Source organism: Peromyscus maniculatus, chromosome 3, assembly GCF_049852395.1.
Source record: "Peromyscus maniculatus bairdii isolate BWxNUB_F1_BW_parent chromosome 3, HU_Pman_BW_mat_3.1, whole genome shotgun sequence".
NCBI classification, from domain to species: Eukaryota; Metazoa; Chordata; class Mammalia; order Rodentia; family Cricetidae; genus Peromyscus; species Peromyscus maniculatus.
The window spans coordinates 99669022-99685342 of NC_134854.1; the positions used below are offsets into that span (position 1 = coordinate 99669022).

General features: G+C 38.5%; 1 protein-coding gene across 6 annotated transcripts in view; it reads right to left on the bottom strand.

Moving 5' to 3' along the window:
* The window catches only part of Ctnna2 (catenin alpha 2), a 1144108-nt gene that overhangs the window by 832910 nt on the left and 294877 nt on the right, over positions 1–16321 (bottom strand). Inside the window, exon 1 of one of the 6 annotated variants that reach the window (XM_042273495.2) lies at positions 14113–14197. The exons of the other annotated variants lie outside the window; for them this stretch is intronic. The gene's annotated coding sequence lies outside the window, so the exon portion shown is untranslated. Of the gene's footprint in view, positions 1–14112; positions 14198–16321 lie in introns of those variants that run through there. 6 annotated transcript variants of the gene reach the window in all.

Sequence of the window (16321 nt, forward strand, 5' to 3'; positions counted from 1 at the left end):
AGGGGGGCAGGAAGGGAGAGAGCAAGGGAATCTGTAGCTATTATGTAGAACTGAATAGTATTGTAAAATAAATAAAAAAAATATAAAAATAAATAAATAAATAAAAATACTATTCATTTTTTCCAGCCTGAAAGAAAAAACAAAAAGACAAATATTTAATTGCAAACTGTTATCCTTGTCTCCCAAAATCAAGTTTCATCTTTTGAGCTGTAGTTGTTTAACATCTTTACTTTCAGGAATACAACCTGTGACAGTGTCACAGCTGGTTCATGCAGTGAGGCTAGTCTGCCAGTTTTGAGAAAACGATGGAGCCCTTTATCAAATCCAGTACTAAGAAGTGACCTGGGGCTAGTAAGACAAGCCTGGATTCAAGCCTTTCATTTAAAAAGAAAACTCCAATTTAGTAAATAATATTTCTAATATAATATCATTAATGTAACTATCAAATTCTAAACAATGGGGCATATATACATATATATGAAAATTAAATCAAAGGACTCAATGACAAGACTACCCTCTGATTCATTATTGCTTTCTGGCTGGTAATAAAAAGATGATTTGGGGTGCAGTAACATGAGAACACTGGCTTTTCTGGATGACAGTCAATCAAGAGCATGAGCTCAAACCTTAGTCACTGGAGTGATTGCCCCTCCCTCCCATCCCAAAAAGGTCACCTTTGCTCCCTGAGTTGGTGGCAGTCTCACTGTACAAACCTTATTCTTGAAGTTTTTGAAGAATGTGTTGTCTGGAAAAGTTTACAATTTCTGAAATCAGTTCCTAATTTAAAAGGTTCACTAAGATCTACAAAGAATGAGAGGGTGGATAACATACTGTGCTTGATTGCTCAAGGATTTTCACAAAGATGGGGATTCCTGTGTTGTGAAAGGGAAGGGAAAAGGCATAGCTGGAGATGTAGAGAGCTAGATTTGCACATGCTAGGTTCCTGATGGATGGGAGAAAGGAAGATAGGTGGGATGGAGGGAGGGATGGATGGATGAAGGGAGGGGGGAAGAAGGGAGGAAGGATAGGAAGGGAAGGAAGGAAGAGAGAGAGAGAGAGAGAGAGAGAGAGAGAGAGAGAGAGAGAGAGAGAGAGAGAGAGAGAGAGAGAGAGAGAGAAACTAAGGTCCTGGCTATTTAGAATATGAAACAGATATGTTACCAGTAATATAAAACTTCATTTCTGCAAAGGTAGAAATGAAGACAAGTGCCCTAAGAGACAAACTTTACATGTCACATGGAGCCCAGGCTGGCCTAAAACACACTATATAAGAAGACAACCTTGAACTCTTGACTCTTCTTGCCTCTGCTTCCTGAAATTGGCATTATAAAAATGGCCACTGTGATGGTAAGTTTTAATTGTTATGTAAAATAATCTAGAAGGATCTGGGAAGACAGTTTCAAAGAGAGGCTATCTAGGTCAGGTTGGGCTGTGGGCATATCTGTGGGCATTATCTTCATTGCATTTATTGAGATTGGAAGTCCAGCCCACTGCTGGTTTCACCGTTCCTAGAAGTCTAATAGATTTTGAATTGTATATGAGTGGAGAATCCAGCTGAGCATGGGGATTCATGCATCTGTTTCTCTCTTCTTCTGACTTTGTATGTAAGGAGATGGTTCTCCAAAGCCTCTGCTCAAGTGTCATCTCTGCTATAATTACAACCTGGAACCATACACTGTAACTAATCTCTGCTGTGATGGACTGCAACCTGAAACTCTAGACTACAGTTAACCTCTTCTCCCCTAGGTTGCTTTTCTTGTGCAATTTTATCTCATCAGAAAATGAAGCTAACAAAGTCAGCATAAACAGTTTATGCAAGTGAGGATCGAAACCAATGTCTTATGCATTTTAGGCAAGAGCGCTCCCAATGAGTTCATATCTCCATGTTCCAACTTATTTTTTAGATGTAACCTCAATTATAGCTACAGTAAAAATTATGACAAATCAGTGGAATTGAGTTCAGTGCTAAAGTTTGGAAAATTGCAACTTGTCAAATAATAGTTCCAATATGTTACCAGTAATATAAAACTTACCAAAATGCCACATAATTTGAATATACAAGTTTGTGGAGTAATATGTCAAATTATAACATGGGAAGAAGGTCCATTCTGTTCGTCTTTGTATTGGTGAGATTTTTAGTTGGCATACTTGTGAATATATTTAAAAATTCACCCATCTTAAGGTTTGGAAATATTGGGCTAACATGTGAATTAGGTTCATTTCTCCTGAACCAAGTAAGAAAAAAAAATAATGGGAGGGATTTTAATTGGCAGCAAAAGAAAATAGGTAAAGTTTCAAATTTTCAAGGATAGCTAAATAAAGATGTCTGATGGCTCAATCTAGTATATACAGGGCCACATCTGGCACGGGGTCTTGTGCCTTACAGAGATGCTCCTTCCTGCTTAATATTCATTGTTTCAGGAGTGCATTGGAGTGGAGCTAAACGCTGCAATACCTGTTCTTTTTTTATTTGTTTTGTTGTTGCTATTGTTGTTGTTGTTGCTGTTGTTGAATGCACATGAAGACAAATGATGAAGCTGCCTCTCTTCCAGCAAAACAAAGCAAGGCACCTCCCATACTGAGCAGATGGCCAGAAACCACACAGCAGAGAATTGCAAGGTATGGAAGGTAAAGACACAAGCCAGGCCATGTCAATGTAAGTAGCATAATGTTTATGACAGGAAGCATACGTGTAATAAAATTACTGTAAGAAAATTAGATATGAAGGTGGACATTAAGAAAAAGCTCAGGAAGTTGTGTTAGTGGGAAGATTCTGCTAGGGAACAGAGGTTTCTGGATTAGGGCATGCTTTGTAAAGAACAGTCAAGCCCTAGTCCAAAGCTAGAGTGTTCACCATGGAGGATTAGCCATGTATTGTTTCAGATAATAGCTACAGAACATTCTAGTCCCTCTGGGCAATGGAGGAGTTCTTCCATTCATGGTTTGATGCCTATCACACCTAGCTATGGGCAACACGGACCAATTATTTTAGAACTTTTCCAAGTGATAAATGAAGCTGAAACGGAGTATGAAAGGCTTAACAAGATGATGGCCAGAGGCAGCTCAGTTTACTGGCAGGAATTTAAGTCAAAGCCAAATAAATGCTTAAAATAATACATGAATTAGGCTTTGGTTTGGTGTCCCAAGAACATTGTTGAAGAAAACTGGAAATGTTGAGGTACCAAATAGAAAAACAAAACCCTCACAAATAGCAGAACTTGCTAGCGATGTATCCAAAACTGTTTGGAGTATTTGTCATGCATCAGAGGTCAAAATCGGCAAGGAGAGAGTTAAAGTGAGCTCTTGAATGCAAACACTTTTCAATTTCAGGGTAGAGAAAAGAAACTGCTCTGGTAATGATTTTCCTTTAAAAGAATGTCCACTCAGTGAATACACACTGAGAACAGAAGAATCTGTCTAGGAAAAATGACAGCTGCAGTTGATGACGACGAGGCACAGAAAATAGCAAAATTACCAATTACCTCCCAATAAGCATTATGAAGAAAAAGCTGGACCATTACCCAAACGAATTAGCATATTTCCTGATATGATTTCAGAATCAAATTGTATTAAGGAAAAATGGTGAAGAGATTTAATGCTTTCCATGCTATGCAAAACACTGCAGCCAGAAGAAATACCTTGTTTGTGTAAAAATAAAAAAAAAATGTGGAGGTGTCTGCAAAGAAATCCTGAGCCATTCGAGTTAAGACCTGGAATGATTCAAGATATTAACCTGAAAACATTGTAAATATGATTATGTTTCTGGTAGCAAAAAGAAGAGAAAAATGAAAATCAAGTTAAAAGTACCTGAAGAAAAAAATATTCTCATTTTTCTTTTCAAACCAATATCACTCTATTTCTCAGTCTTAAGACTAAACACAAAGTAAAACAACTCTTATAAAAATATCTTAGGGCCAGAGAGATGGCTTGGCAGTTCAGAGTGCTTGCTGCTCTTGCAGAGGACCCAGGTTCAGTTCCCAGCAATGTCATCTGGTGGCTCTCAGCATCTGGTAACTGTTGCTCCAGGGTATCTGACACTCTGTTCTTGCCTCTTTGAGCAGAAGTTCTCCCCACGACCCCATCTCTCATACGTGCACAATACACAAATAAAATGTTCAAAAACTTAAATTTACTGAGAGGTACTTGTAAATTTATTTAAGAAGTCAAAAATTATAATGATTTTTATCTCAAAAATTAAATCAAGTGGAATAATTTGGGCCATTGAAGTCCATATGAGTTACTGATGTATGATTTTTCAAAATCCTGCTTTGAGATGAGAATAAAGGAAGGTAATGCTAGGTATTTTGTGACAGCTCATTACATTTGTAATTAAAAGCTGTCAAAGTCAAGCCATCTACACCAGCTCCTTTTCTACCCATCATGAAATAATATGCTAATATTTATGACACATCTTCTGCTTTGGCAGACCTTGCATTGGTTGTTTGGGGGCAGCTGCAAGACAGGAGGGTAGCTCTGAAGACTCCTGGGGAAACTCCGTGGGAAGCCTTGATACCCAGCAACAAGAATGGGCACCGCATCAAAACCATGCAGGTTGCATCTGATTTGTAGCCTCCATACACACCAGGGCCACCCTCTTTACAGCCAACATTTATCATTTTGAATGGAAGCCTAGAGCTCCAGTTTTCTGCTTCCGACATCTAGACCAGCTTGTCAGACACCTCAGGTGAGGAGCCATGTTACTTTCATTATCTTCCTGGGGTAGATCACAATGTCAAATACAGGTGAATGTTAAATAACTGCTCATGGATGACGAGTGCCAGCACTGTACCTGGGAAAAAAACTGTGGAACAAATGCTTCAATTTGGGAGGCTCAGGAGTGGCTCCCTTTAGATGTCTATTGTTTTGGGTTATAGAAGGCCATTTTGTGAAAGTAAACAATATATTTTGAACATCTGTCCTTGATCCTCCTATAAGTACCCTTCCGATTAGTTCCCTTAGTTCCCTTAGAAGATTTTGCTTCTATTTTCAGGTTTTCTGTGCATATGTGATTTTAAGACTCTCTTAAGCTTAAGATCTACAATTGACAGAAAATATGATGTTTGTCTTTCTGAGAATGACTTTATTTACTTAATGCAAATATCTTCAGTTGCATATATTGCCCTGAAAACAGCAGACATTCATTCTTCTATGTGGATGAAAAAATAATATACTGTGAATATAAACCATGTTTTCTGTAACAATTCCTTACTTCCTGAACACCTAGGTTGTTTCCACAACATTAGCCATGGCAAACAATGATGAAGTCAGCAAGTGTTTCTGGAATGCTGACTTGGACTCCTTTGGGTACATACCCAGGAGTGGTTTAGTCTGGTCATTTGTAGGTATTTGAGGAACCTCCACACCAATTTCCATAGTGACTAGACTAGGTTACATTCCGACCAGCAGTGTATACCACATCCCCTTCGGTTCAAGTCCAGAGCGTTTGTTTTCATGATGACTGCTGTTCTGACTGGGACCTGAAGGAATCTGAATATAGTTCTAATTTGCATTAATATGATGGCCAGCACATCCACTCTCCTGAAGTTCCTATTCACCCTCATTCCCTTTACGACTTCCACCATGAAGCAGGTACTTTCATGCCCTACCCTTCATCTCACCCTGCATGGTATGGCCAAGGTCTTTTTCAGACACTCCTACTATATCTATATCCTTCAAGTCCTCAATTATATCCAGGAATTATTGTTGTCACTCTACCCTTGCCTGTCTTTGTCTCCAGGGTCCCACTAGGGTTTCCTAGGATCTTGTTCTAACTGATGGACTTGTCCTAGAATTCTTGACCAGAATCAGCTTTCTGGGACACTGAAATAGGCTCCAGTCAAAATCGTGTTTTAGGAAGTAATAGACCCCTTAAACCACAGCATGTGTTTTACATCATGATTATGTATTTCTTAAGAATTAGCATTTTAAGCCCCAAGGGAATAGAAACTATTCTTTGGAAAGCAGGCATGAAGGGCTAGAGAAACCGTACAGCAGATAAGAGCACTTGCTGCTCTTGCAGAGAACCAGAATCCTTTTCCCATTACCTGCATGATGTCTCACAACTGTCTGCAACTCCTGCTCCATGTGAAACACAATGTCTGCCTCAACAAAGGACGGAAGTGTTATTAAATATTAACACATTCATTCAGGGTGACTGGATAAGGAGCTGGTATAGAAAGCTTGTTTTTGAATGCTTTTAATTAAAAATGTAATGAATTGATCCTCAACCTCTTTTATTCTTTTCTCTGTGTAGAAATTTGAAAGTCATTCATCAGTGTCATTTTAACCCACATAGAGTTCACAGACCAAAATTACTCTACTCGACTTAATTATTTTATTTTTAAAAAAGAAATGATTCTATTTCCTCCTTGTAAACAAATGTGAAAATATCTCCAGGCTTATCAGGATAAGTTTTCAATCTGGCTGAAAGAATGCCACAATTCAGTATAAAGGAGATAATCATGTCACATGCAGACTGAGGATGATGACTAGTCATCATTAGTCTATCATCACAGATGTTCACTGTAGTAAAGACAGCCACCCTTCCAAAGACATAGATACACATGTTTCAGACAATCCTGTATTTTTCTGAACATGGAAAACTGTGATTTTTAAAGTGCCATCATGACTTTAAGACATTTCTCAAATAACAGTTATTTATAACCTTATCATTTTTAAACAAAGGTAAATAATGAAGCAAGACATTTTGATAAAAACAAAGTTCACTTGTTATAGAGATGGAAATGAGCAAGTGGTGTTATCTGTGACCTACGAAGGCTTAGGGTAATTTAAGATAGCATGATGCCAACAGAAAAATTTGTCCAAAAAAGCAGTGGGACAGCACACAGTTCACAAAGAGGCTTGTGTCAAGGGCAATTTCTTTCCAAGTGCCTGAAAGTGGTCTCTGTGATTATATATATATATATATATATATATATATATATATATATATATATATATATGTGTGTGTGTGTGTGTGTGTGAGTGTGTGTGTGTGTGATATCATATATATCACACATATATATGATAACCTCAGGTGACATCCTTAAGAATGTTGATCATCTCCTTTAAAAAAGCATCTCTCATTGGTTAGAAACTAGCCTAGTGGTCTAAGGCAGCCTACCAATGAGCAATAGGGTTCCATTTGTCCACACTTGCCCAGTACTGGAGTCATGATCAGGAATCACCATGCCAGGTACTTTGATGTGGGCTGTGGGAATAGACTCAGGTATTTCTGCTTTTGAGGTAAGTGCTTTCCTGAATGAGCCATCCTCCCAGCTGAACATTGTATCTTTTGATATTCTACGTTTCCTTAGATCCCAGAAGACCCAGGGATGGAAACTGTAGTGGCTACATGTGGTCTAGAAGCCTGTGAGTTTTTAGTGTGGTTGAGGCCAAATCTCTGAGATGTAGATTCTGGTATCTATCCATTATTCCAAGTGCTGGACAATGGCACTGTGGGGGATGCTAAGAAACTACTTTATGTAGCTTTAGCCTAAAACTGTTTTCTGATATAATGCCTTCTGTTCATTTTGCATTCTGGAGAGGAAGACCGCTCTGACCATGGTTCAGTTTCTATGGGCACAACTGAACCTCAGATTGTAACTGCCTCTGAAAGTAACATTTATGGAAGGAATACACTGCATAGATGGTCCATGATTGAACACCAGGGACTCAACCAGCAACTTTGTTTTTTTCTTCTTACTTTTATTGGTTATTACAGATATTCAGCTGTAGGAAAGGAAATGGACTAAACATATTTAACATCTTTTTTATTTGTAATATATATGCCACTTTATGTCTATGATGTATTCATAATAACTCACTGTTCTTCATATTTTAGGAAAATAAGTTCAAGGGATTCAAACAGTACTTTGCAAAGTGTAGCTCTTCCAGCACAGTACTTAGAGCATAACAAGCAATGATTTCCATCCCCGTGGTTTCACTCTCTATAGATTCAATTACTTGTGTTTAATCACAACTCCAAACTATTAAATGGAATGCTACAAATAAAGAACTCGCTATTTTAAAGATTTATTTTTGTTATATTTTATTTATGGGTATGTATGTCCATGTGTTTATATGTGGCTGTGTATGTGTGTGGCTATGTGTGTGAATGCACATACCTGTGGAGACCAGAAGCCTGCAGCAGATTCCTTAACTTGATCTCTTACTCCATCTACAGCAGACTTACATGATACACTAAAGCACACACACGACTTCTTAAAAGCCTTCTTTCTCAGGATGTTTCCTCTGTCTACATGTGGTTCTGTCCCTGTTCTTGCCATAGCTGGCTTCCTCAGTCTTGAGATTCCATGTTGAATCCACCTCCTACCTCCTGTCGGTGGCCATGCCCACAGGCAACTCTCTTCTTTTTCAAAGTTACAATTACTCCCTTCCTTTTCGTCACCCCACGGATCACCCAATGTTGCTTACTTGTTCAACATCTGTCTCTGCTCAACCAGCTTCCAGCAGGGGCAGGGGAGGATCAATTTGTGTCACATTCATCAGTGTCACCCTTGCCGGGAGAATGTTCAACATACAGTAGACACTTGATAATGAAAATATCCAAGTAATGAGTATGAGGTGGTAATTACAGAATTATTAACATATTAGCATGTCTTAATGTAAAAAGCCTCTCTTAGTGCTTAGTGTATTTAATATACATATAGTTTTATTATTAAAGTCTGATCCAAATTTGCATGCTAATGAGATGGCCACTCTTGTTCTTATATGAAGGATCAAATCTTGACTGAATGTTGAATACTATAGGACATAGAGCATCTTAAATGCTCTTCACAGTTGATCAACGTTTTCAATTTATAATCACTATTGCTGAGAATGTCACTTTACACAAATACATAGCACAAACTGGCAGAAATAGCATTAGGGCCATTTCAGAGACTGTTGGCAACTCTTTCCTAATCTCAAGTCAAACTTCATTTAATGATCTTTTAAAGGATATTCTTTTAGGAAATTAAAACAAAACCTTTCATAAGTAAGCATTCTAACAAAAAGCCATCTGGACATAGTAATTTGAAGCAGACTGAGGAATAATGGGAGGCAGAAAATCTCTGTTTTCTGTAATCGAGCCATTATTTCTATGAAAGCAGAAAAGTTTTGTGTACAATAAAGACACTGTAGTTCATAACACAGAGCATGCTGGTATCTCATCCTGGGTTTCATGCAGCCCCATCATTGGCATTGCATGGTGTGAGGGTATGTACAAAATCAAGTGCTCGTGTTGTGAGTTCAGAAGTGAGGGGGCAGGGAAGTCACACAATGTAGCCTGGTGAACAATGTCATAAGCATTTCAGATTCCTTATGTTTGCTTTTGAATTAACTTTTATTCGCTATACATCCAGAAACCTTTTACTGTTGACAACTTATTTGAGCACTCAAACGCAGTGAATCATGTGGCATCATGGCCAACAGTTTGAGAACCCAAGTCGCAGCCTCATAACCTCTGCTGCTAGTCATACTGCTTTGCAACACTTTAAACATAAAGGTGAATAAAATTAACAAATCCAAGGGTAGATTAAAACAAACAAGAAATCCAAATTCATAAAATACAAAACCAAACCTGAGAATAATAAAGAATCAATGACATGCAAAGGCAACTTTCAATGATAATAATTAAGGGAATTTTTTTTTTAGTGATTTGTGAGGCATATCAGGGTCACATGTATCTTCATGTTATCTTCATGTTTCATAATGGTTACTCAGCATACATTCAATAATAGATCATAGAATACATGTGTGCAGTCTCAATTGATCCTATGAAGCACAGTCAATAAATATACATGAGAACATTTAGATTAAGTTTTATTTTTACATAAATTGCAATGGTATAAAAAGTCACCTGCCTGGGGAAAAAAATGGGCCATGTTTAGATAAGATGGTGATGTTAGAAATAAAGAATGGCTTTCAGACTCATCTTGACCTGCAATCTGGAGATATGAGACACAAGTCTTACCATTTCCAAATTGTTGTCTCATCCTAAGTTTGATTACTGCTTCTCTTAAAGTTATTCATGCAATACCCCACAATACCTAGAAATGAACTCTGTGAACTACAATAACGCCCAAACTGGCAAGACAGGCCCATTCGTGCAGCAGTGGTATAAATGTCATGGGGGAACCAGCCATTTTCTGATTGGATTTCAGACATTCCCCATTCCACGGGGGAACACGCATGCCTCATACCATAAATCTGGCCACGAAGCAGTGGCTGGGCAGTGCATAGGCACTAGGGAGAACCTACTACTGTTATTTGACTAATGGCTTAAGGAACACTGTAAAAGCGTCATGGAGAGACTATAAGGGCAAAGGTTAGGAAGCACTGCTATAAAAGAATGCCTTCAGGACACAAAAGACCCATTGTACTTGTAAACTTACAGTTGCCTGCACAAGACATGGAAAAGATGAAGTCAGTCAAAATTCCAGGATAGGTGGGTTAAAGGGTTCATAAAGCCCTACTCCTAGCTGAGGAGCTATTGACCAATGGCTGACAGGGGAGGAAGAACCTGTTTTCTATAGAGGTGTGGCCAATGGTTGGTTGCCCATGCTCAAGGGGATGCTCCTATACTCGTGTGCATACAGGCAGCACTAATTGTACTGAATAGATTATTTAAAAAAAAAATAAAAAGACATGAATGTGGGGAGGGGATGTAGTGAGGGATCTGGAAAGAGCTGTAAAGGATGAGAAGGGAGTGGACACGATCAAAATACATTATTCTATATATGCATGAAATATATGTATATTTTAGAAGAATAATGAATATATGGTTTTAAAAAATTCACCATTGATCCCCCTGAGAATACTAATTTACTGACTAAAGATACTACTAAACATTATTTCTAACTATGGTGACCCATGCTTAAGGCTGGGTCAAAATAAACTGACTGTGAAGTAAATTGAAAAAGAAAAAGAAGAAAGGACTATGATACTTGGCTTGTGGGTATTTCTGAGAAACCATATCTGGCAGGAGACAAGTTGTGAAAACAGCATTTATCAACATCAAAAGTAGACTCCAGGGGAGATCTGATATAGACACCATTATTTGGGCTCTCAGATGTTCAGAACTTGAAGCATAGTAGATTGCTATAAAAGATAAACGCTGGGATATGCCTCCTTTCATTTCCCCTACATGCTTTGGGGATCTTATCTAATTTCCTTTCTCTCTTTTAAGTATGACTGTCTTGAATTTAGTGCTATTTGGCTTCTGAGAAGTCTTTATATTTAATCTGCAGGGACATACAAACTTTTAAAATCCCTGCAAGAAAAAGTCTAAATATGAAATCTGGTCTTAAGGTTGTTATCAACCCAGAGCAATTGGTGACATTTGGAACATGGGGTCGGGAAGGTGATGGGAAAATGGCACTCAACTCTATTTCCTCTTTTTCTGTAACTGGTAATGTACACAGTGGCACCTCAGTATTGCTAAGGTGATGAAAGTATAATGAATTTGTGGCTATATGGTGACATTCTTCAGGGTCAGTACTAAGCCTACATAACAGTGATTTGTTAACATACATGAAATTTAAGCTTTAATACTTTTGACTGTTGAAGAGATACACCATATAAACACTCCATGAGATGACTTGTCTGTCTCTTATGCAGTTCATGATCATAGCTTTATTATTTACATATTTAACGATATGTTTATCTTATGTATGTAAGTAATTTGTTCACATGTATGTCTGTGCATAATGTGTGTGTTTGATGCCTGTGAAATTCAGAGAGTGGGCTTCAGATACCCTGCTGCTGGAGTTACGTGCAGTTGTGAGCTACCATATAGGTGCTGGGAACGTACCTTGTCTTCCATAAGAACAAGTTCTCTTAACTTCTGTACCATCTCTCCATGCCCCTGAGTATAATTTTTAACAAATCATCTTCATAATTCAAAGGTATATCATATATTAATCAGTTACATATTATTCTTAAAACTAGTCCTTCACATAGGCATTAAAATAATACAGAAATAGTATATAGAGACATGGTTTATGTAGTCCTAGACCCCCCTATCTACTTAGGAAGGAAGATACATATGGATGGATAGATATATATGGTATAGATATGCACACATACAATATGTAAGCAAAAAAAAAAAAAACAAATTAATCCCATGAACTGTTCCAGACAAAGCTATACTACTACAAGACTCTAACAGTACAATCTAAGCCAGGTAGGGCTGTCAAGGAACACTTACAAGAGGAAATGACATCATATAGATGAGGAAAGGAAAACAAATAGCAAAAGACCAGCCTGTGGCAGGATGCAGTCTGTTAAGTCAGGTATGGACATTTTCTGAAATCATGATCTGAACGTGATCCTGTTGGATGAGGGGGTAACTAGAGAGACCAGAAGGAGACAAGTCACACAGGGCCTTATGTTGTAAACAGCAAGAACCACCTCTAATGTTTTCAACATGAGGGCCAGGTAACGTGATCTACACCTTGGGAAGATCCTACCTGTGCAGTACAGAGGAGCCTGAAGGGGCCAGAATGTATAGACACAGCCTGGGTAGAGTCTATTACAATTTCCTAGGGCACAAATGGGGTTTTAGACCAGGGAATATGAGAGTGGCCACTGGAAGAAGGGATTGAGGAATACTGTGGCAAAATGAACCAGATATGGGGAAGACTGAGAAGCAGGGGAGGAAGAGACGGAGTGACAAGAGGTATCTTTCACACCATTCCATTTAATTAAAAAAGGGAAATCATATTAGCACACAGAAAGGATGTAATTTGTTACAGTTATTTGATCAAATAAAAAAAGTTCAATGAATTCAGCTGGCACGAATGTGCTAGTTAGATTTTGTCAAATAGACACAAAAGTTACCAGGAAAGAGGGAACCTCAATTGAAGAACTGACCACATCACATTGGCCTGTGGACAAATATGTGTGGCATTTTCTTAATTGCCAATTGATGCATGAGGGCTCAGCCCACTGTGGGCAGTGCTATCCCTAGGCAAATATATATATATATATATATATATATGATATGAGTGAGCAAGCAGCTTTTTTTCTGTGGGCTGTGTTTCAGTTCCTGTCTCCGAGTTCTTGCCTTGTGCTTCTGCCCTGGCTTCCCCAGACTGTAACCTGAATGCTGAAACAAAGTCTGTCCTCCTCCAGTTTTATTTGTCATAATATTCATCAATGCAACAAAGAAGCAAACCAGGACATGCATGGAAGCCAGCATGCTTGTTTAAAATAGCTCTGTGAAAAATGACAAGCACTGATTCTATTGTTTGAAATTGTAATATATATGGTGATGTTTTATTTGTGCTGAAATGTGATTTTTATTTGTATGTTAATAAATAAATTTGCCTAGGGATGAGAGTTAAAAGCAAGCCATTTAGCAGAAGTCCGGTGGTGGTGGCACACACCCTTAACATGATCACATGGCAGGCAGAATCTGTGTTGTCAGGGACACAGCCAAGTGGTGACACGAACTTTTAATCCCAGTACCAACCATAGAGACCTGGAGGTCTGTATAGACAGGCAGTGACCAGGAGGTCAGGTGGTTGGGTTTAGAGCCAATGAGAAGGTATAACAGAAAGGCAATAAAAAGACATTCACACAGGAAGAAGGTCTTTCTCAGGGGAAGGATGGCAGTGACTGGTAAGCTAAAGGCAATTCGCTAGGGCTCTGATCACTTGGTCTTTTAACTCTGTATCTGGCTCTGTGCTTCTTATTTAATAAGACCATTTAGGATTTCACCTACAAATATAAGTTTCTTTAACAAAAGTTTTCCTTCAATTAATCAGTCACCAAGATAAATATCTTGGAATCAAATATCAACACCCAATCAACTGGCAAAAGGATTCTCATTAATGGAACTCAAATGTTCAAAAACAAAAGACAAGCAGAAATTCCTTTATGAAGTAAAAATATCCGAATGGATAAAAATTAAAAATGTGTTCTTTCAGACAGAATAAATTATAATTGAAATAATTAGTGAAAAGTAACATAAATCACTCAATTTCAAAAACTTAACCATTGATATGCTTTTCTTTTTAAAAGAAATTTATAAAGAATATTTTTCTTTTTCTTTATATGTACCAATGTCCCTGACCATGTTGCATGTGCACGTGTGCAGGTACTCACCAAGGCCAGAAGAGGGTATTGGATCCACTAAGCTACAGTTAGTAGAGGTGAGTTTCTTCACATGGGTGCTGGAAGCTAAACTCAGGTTCTCTGAAAGGGCAAAAATGTCTCTTACCCAACAAGCCATCTCTCCAGCCCCTGTGAAACTTTCCTTAAGTTTTGAGACACTTATAAGACAGTATGGGTTGGGCAGATTCTTCACTCAAAGGTCCAGTCATTGCTGTGGGATATCGTTCTGTATGCTGTGAATGCATGTTACTTTGATTGGTTGGTAAATAAAATGCTGATTGGCCAGTAGCCAGGCAGGAAGTATAGGCTGGGTAAGTAAATGGGGAGAATTCTGGGAAAAGAAAAGACTGAGTAAAGGGTCACCAACCAGACACAGAGGAAGCAAGATGTTAAGGCAGAACCGAGAAAAGGTACCAAGCCACATGGCTAAACATAGATAAGAATTATATTTAAATGTAAGAGCTAGTCAATAATAAGCCTGAGCTAATGGCCATATAGTTCGTAATTAATATAAGCCTCTGTGTGTTTATTTGGGTCTGAGTGGCTGCTGGCCTGTTCAGGACCAGAGAAAACTTTCAGCTACAATACATCAAAGGTATGGTTTTTGTGGTGGCATTATTGGGAGGACATTTTGGAAATGGGACTTTGCAGGTAATCTTATGTGATTGAGGGTATGACCATGATAGAGGTTTGGGAATTCTGGTCCAAGTTTTCTCATTGCTTTGTGGCCATGAGGTTATCGATTTGTTCTGCAAGGTCATGCATCTGGAATCCCTACCATAGACTTAAGCAATAGGTACTCCCAATCTTAGACCAGTATCTTTGTAACAAGGAGCAAGTGAGCATTTTCTAGTTATCATTGGTCATCTCAGTTCTCTTGTCAATGTGATGGAAATCTGACAAATACAGATAAGTACAAGGCTCATTGTGAGTATCAGGGTAAACACATTGAAGGCAATCAGTATCACCAATTTACCATTTGGAAAAAGCTTTTGCATATAATATTTCATTTGATAACAAGGAAAGAAAGATGAGATCAATTTTGAGCATGAGACATGATGTCATATGTTTAAATGCTGACTCAGTGATTGTCAGTTAGTACTGTACATCGTTTCTTTGGAGTCACTTCAAAGAGGTGTGAAGAAACATGTTGTTTAGACATTTTCTCCAGGTTGGACACCACCATTTTTATGCTGAATCACAGAGGCTGTGATCACCCATACCAGATGGTCACAAAACCATTCCTTTGTGGAGAAAGGTTCCCAAGGGACTTCGCACTTCCCGGATATTGAAGCTTTCTTTAAGTCACCCCAGTAAGCTCATTGGTGTAAATGGACAAATCTCTCCTGCCTGCCTGTTCCTGAATAACCAGTCAGAGTCATAATACTAATAACCAACTGTTTGGTCTATGGCTCAGGCTTCCTGCTAGCTAGCTCTTTCATCTTAAATTAACCCATTACTATTAAACTATGTTTTGCCATGTGGCCATGGTGAGTGGTCTGCTGGCACCTTGCTCCTTGGCCAGCTGGACAGTGTCTCCCTGACTCTGCCTTTATTCTCCCTGTATTTTTACTTGGATTTCCTGACTGGCTATAACATGTCTTGCTATAGGCCAGAGCAGCTTTTTTATTAACCAATGGTAGCAACACATATTCACAGCACTCAGAAAGACCATTCCACAGCACATTGGTTCACCACACTAGACATGGATGGAGTCTTCAGTGATGAATCAGCATCCTCCGTATTGAATAAATAGATATTTTTACCTCTCCTGAAGAAAAGTCTGGGAAAAAAAAGATTTTTTACAATAATGTATTTTATAATAAGCACAGAGAGTTCTAAAACTTCCCTGCCTTTCTTTATCCTTGCCTTTATGATCAATTATGCAAACAATGGTATAATTCATTGATTATGTTAACATGTACACATTTGTTGTATGGCTTCTGTTTTCTCCAAACTGAAACAGTCTGTCCTGGAGGGATGAGGAGTATTCACAAGAGTCGGAAGGCTAATAAGACATACATGTCTCAAGAATCTCATAAAGTGACAAGCTTTACAGGGTCCATTCCCAAGGTTACAAAACTAGTAAACAGTCATCTGGAAGAGGAGCCTCATCAGAGGAGCTGACTATGAGCTGGGCAGGGAGTGGGAGGGATGAGTCTTTCCTGAGCTGTCACTCCCGTGGAGTGGGCTTTTCAAT